The sequence below is a fragment of the Orycteropus afer genome, unplaced genomic scaffold, assembly GCF_000298275.1.
Source record: "Orycteropus afer afer isolate SDZICR_OR568_19922 unplaced genomic scaffold, OryAfe1.0 scaffold00111, whole genome shotgun sequence".
Taxonomy (NCBI): domain Eukaryota; kingdom Metazoa; phylum Chordata; class Mammalia; order Tubulidentata; family Orycteropodidae; genus Orycteropus; species Orycteropus afer.
The window spans coordinates 1993435-1998721 of NW_006921698.1; positions in this window are offsets into that span (position 1 = coordinate 1993435).

Here is a 5287-nt window from a genome sequence, read left to right on the forward strand (position 1 = left end):
TAAGCACTTAACTGCTAATAAAAAGTTTGCAACTTGAACTCACCAGCTGCTATATGGAGGAAAGATACCACAGTCTGCTTCTGTAAAGATTACATCTTTGAAAACCCTACTCTGTGGTATTATATTGCTATGAGTCACAAGCAACTCAAGGCAATAGGGTTGAATCTTTACGGGAACAGGTTGCCAGTTCTTTCTCCTGCAAAGCAGCTGGGTGGTTTCAAATAACCAACCATTGTGCCATTGGGTTATTTTAGCATCATTTATTGAGTAGTCAATCATCTATCCAATCATCTATCCAGTGATCTGCAGTAGTACTTTTTAAATATATCAAATATTTATATAATTCAAAAGGATGCTAAATTCAACTCTTATACTTGATAACAGTTAAATATCTGGAAAACATATAGAATAACATTAAATCAACAGAAATTAGATAATTAGCTATACAGGAAAATGGCAAAAGATAAAGTCAGTCACAGAAGAGAAAAAAAATAAATGATCAAGACTAATATGCATATCAGTGTAATTTACCACATTGCCTATTAATCAATCTACTAATCATATCAATAGATGATGAAAAAAATCACTTGATAAAATCCAACATTTATCCTTGATAGAATCTATCCTTAGAATGAGGAGCTCTGGTAGCCTAGTGGCTAAGGCACTTGACTGCTAACCAGAAGGCTGGCGGTTCAAACCCACCAGCCACTCCTTGGAAGGAAGATGGGGCAATCTACTTCCGTAGTGATACTGCCTCGGAAACCCAAGGAGGGGTCGCTAGTGATACTGCCTCGGAAACCCAAGGAGGGGTCACTATGAGTCGGGTCCGACTCGACAGCACATAACAACAACAACAACAACAACATCCTTAGAATAGAAGAAACTCCCTTACTATGATATGATGTATCTATTAAATCATACAGCAAATCTCATACCAAAGGTAACATGTAAAACCCAGTCTATAAAATCAAAGACATAAAAAAATGTTTGCTCTATTGAGTGACAAACTGCTGGGGTTTCTCAGATTCCCTTGACTATCTTCTCTTTTGGTTACCACTCCTCCATTTTCACAATTAGACAAAATACCACATACGATGGGGCATGAAATCTGGCTTCCTGAGCAACCACCAGATAACATTACTAAGGAGTTCAGAGGTTAATGGATCTTGGCCAATAAAAAGTGAGGGACAGAAGAGGGGTAGGCAGATAATCTTCCCTCCATTTTCTCTTCTGTAGAAGATTCTAACATGTACTTTCTCTTTCTCTAGAGAAGTCAAGTGAGCATACCAAATGAATAATTTGCTATGTCTCTTTGTATCTCATTGTAGGGCATGATATTTCATTGGTTTGCATCTCACCATGCTTCACTTTCCTTTTTTTTTTTCTTCCCCCATGACTCTTCCTCATCACTGTGGGATTCCACCTCCCCAAAGAAATACCAGTACAAGTTGGCTTTGCCCTGAGCTCTACATTCTAGAGAATCTTAGCTAAGGCACCTCCTCTCTCCAATTCCATTCAAAATTGTTTCGGAGGTCCTAGCATGCACACTAAGAGAAGAAAAAGAAATAAATAATATGAGGATTGGGTTGCTTTAAAAGCTATGATAATTCAGAGATAATTTAATTGCCAATATACAAACCTCCACAGTAAGACAAACGGACAGACAAATTTGTCTCCCCTAGCTGTTCTACATTGCTCTGCTCTGTTCATTTCCTGGTCTCCCCTGCCTTTCTTGCTTACCCAGCCTGCCCCAGGGCCAAACACCTACCTTCCACTGACCCTGTGGCTGGCTTACTGAGGCCTCCGCGGGGGAGCAGTTCCTTGCACCCAAACACTAGCCTTCCACCGGTCCCGGGGCTGGGACTTTTAGGAAGATCTAAATAGAGAGATGAAGCACAGTTATGGAAAGAGAGACACAATATCATAATTTTTTTTCCATCTTGGTCAATGAAATTCTAATAAAAATTCCAACACAGGCTCTTCATAATTGACCAGCTGATTCTAAATACAATAAGAAAGTACAAGGGTATTGTATTAGTTTCTTAGGGCTGCTGTAAAAACCTTACCACAAATCTAGTCACTTAAAAAAATGGAAATTTATAATTTCACAGTATTGGAGGCCAAAAGACTGAAATTATAGTGTCATTATATGACAGCGCCATGCTGCTTCTGAAAGCTCTAGGAGAAAATTTCTCCTTGCCTCATCCGAGTTTCAGGAGGTTGTAGGCAGTTCTGTTCACTCCTTTGTCAGAAGCATCACTTCAATCTCTCTGTCTTCACAGTGATTTTTCTTCTATGTCTATCTGAGTCTCTTCTTCTTCTTCTTTTTTTTTTTTTTTTATGAGAACAAGAATCATTGGATTAGGGAGCTACCCTAATCCAATATGACTGCATCCTAGTTTAACTAATCACATCTGCAAAGATTCTATTTGCAAATAAATTCCTATTCTAAAGTTCTGGGGTACATGCATTTTGGGGTGGTCTGATTCAACACAGCACAGATATTGAAGAATAATAAAAATGTGAAGGGAATAGTTGCATAATACCAAAAATTTACTGTAAAGCCATGATAAGTAGACTAGAAGAGAGAATTCAGAAACAGGCCTGTATATTCACAGAAACTTGCTTTATGACAAAGTTAATGTTTCAAGTAACTAGGTAAATGATAGATTATTCAGTAATTAGTGTGTAACAATTGGTAATTCATGATTTCTTAACAAAATCAGATTCTTCTCTTACATCACATACAAAAATTAATGCTACATTACATACTTAAAAATAAGAAGGCAATCTTATGAAAATATTAGAAGAAAAATATGGAAGAATATCTTTTGACCAAAGAAGTAAAAGAAGATTTCTTGAACAAAATCTAAAAAGTAAAAAGGTAGATAAAATGATTGACAAAACCAAATATATTAAAGTTAACTTTAGTTTTTAAAAATACCATAAAGATATTAAAAAGACAAGCCACAAATGGGCAGGAAATAGAGGTAATGCATAAAATAAAGGTGTAATAATCAGCAATATTCTAAATCCACTGGCAAAATACAAATAACCTTGAAAAAAAGTGGCAAAAGAGAGAATAAGTCATTTCACCAAGAAAAGTGGTTAAAAAAATCATTCAAAAAGATGTAAAGCTTCTTAGAGAAATGCAAAGTGAAATCACAACTAAATACCATTTCTAAGTTGGATTGCTTGAAAATATAATATGCCAGAAAAGAATGGAGAACGACAGAGAATGGGAAGTCTCACACATTGTTGGTGGAAGTATAAATTGATTAGGCTTTTAGGAAAGGATTTGTCATTATTTTGAAGGATTGAACTAGTGTATAACCTACAGCAATTCTGCTGTTAGGTTTCATTGAGTCAATTTTGATTCATAGTGACCCCATGTGACATAGTAGAACTGCCCCTCTGGGTTTTCTTGGCCACAATCTTTGCAGAAGCAGATCTCCAGGTCTTTCTCCTGTGAGCTACTTACTGTGGGTTCAAATCTCCAACCTTTCAGTTAGTAGCCGAGGACTTAACTTTTTGAGCTGCCAGGTCTCAGAGTCCAGCTCCTGTATACCAGAAAAAAACAAAAAAACAAAACCCATTGCCATTGCATCAATTCCGACTCATAGCGACCACCGTTGGGTTTCCAAGTCTGTAAATCTTTACAGAAGTAGATTACCTCATCCTCCTCCCACAGAACAGCTGGTGGATTTGAACCCGACTTTCCAGTTAGCAGCCTTGTCCACTGTGCCACCATAGCACCTTTCTCCACTAGCTTACAAAGAACCTAGAGATTTATTAAAAATGTACCAATGATAATGCCTGCTTTCTCAAATGTCACTGTCTTCCATCCTCTCTTGTTATAGTTCTCTAATTGTCAAACTGAACTAGAACTCCATTCCAGTGATCCTATTTCCAGGCTCCATTCTGTCTCCCACCCACATCCCACTGCAAATACTCAAGCTATGCAAATTTATCTAATAAATAGAGTACAACCATCTTAAGAAACCACTACTCACCTTCCAAGTAATTAAACTTATATTTGCACAAATGACACATACTTTTTTTTTTTTTTTGCTTAATAAGGAGCCTCATTACATTATTCAAACTACTTTTTGTTACAAGACTTCCCAGGGATGTTATTCTGATCAGAAAGAAGTGAAACTTAAACAGGCCAATAACATTTAGTATCTTCTATAAATAAATTCTGAGGAGCTCTGGTAGCATAGTGCCTAAGGCGTTTGACTGCTAACCAGAAGGCTGGCGGTTCAAACCCACCAGCCACTCCTCGGAAGGAAGGTTGGGCAATCTACTTAAGTAGTGGTACTCTCTCAGAAACCCAAGGAGGGGTCGTTATGAGTCAGGTCTGACTTGACGGCATATAACAACAACAACATAAATAAATAAATTCTAATCCCTTGTTGTTACATGTGAACATTTTATCAGAATAGGAATTCTTGTTCTCAAAGTTCCAAACATAATGCCTGATTCATTAAATACTATAAAATTTTTGACAAAGAGTTGATATATAAGATTTTGTTCCAGAAGAAGTCATTCTTCATTTCTTTCTCCCTTAGTTGATTGGATTGCAAGTGTATTGGATTGATTTTGAAACTACCAAATTTGCTAGAATACTGACCTACTAACAATTTCCAGGGAGTTTCTGGGTGGTGCAAATGGTTAAGTGCTCAGCTATAAGCCAAAACTTGGTGTTTGAACCTACCCGGAGGTGCCTCAGAATGCTGATGATCTGCTTCTGCAATGTCACAGCCCTGAATACCTTATAGAGCAGTTCTACTTGCACCGGTGGGGTAGCCACGTGTCAGGATTGACTTGATGGCAGCTAACAACAACAACAATCTCAAGTGTGTGTGTGTGTTTGTGTGTGTGTGTGTAAGAAAGGAAGAGAGACAGAAAGAAAGCAAGAGAGAGAGAGAGAGAGAGAGAATATCAATCCTGACTCATAGAACCCTTCCTTGGGTTTCTGAGGTGGTATCTCTATGGAAGTAGATTGCTCAGTCTTCCTGAGGAGTGGCTGGTGGGTTTGAACCAACAGCCTTCTGGTTAACAGTCAAATGCCTTAGGCATTATGCCACCAGAGCTCTCATTTACAAATTAGAATCTAACAAAAGAACTTACTGCAATCATATTTCAATCGGTTGAATTGGTAAGGTTAGGTGCAAAAAGAAAATGCTAATATCATCACTTTTTTTTTTTTTTTAATTGTGATTTGGGTGAAAATTTACAGAGCAAATTCACTTTACATACAGCAGTTCACATACACTTTGTCTCA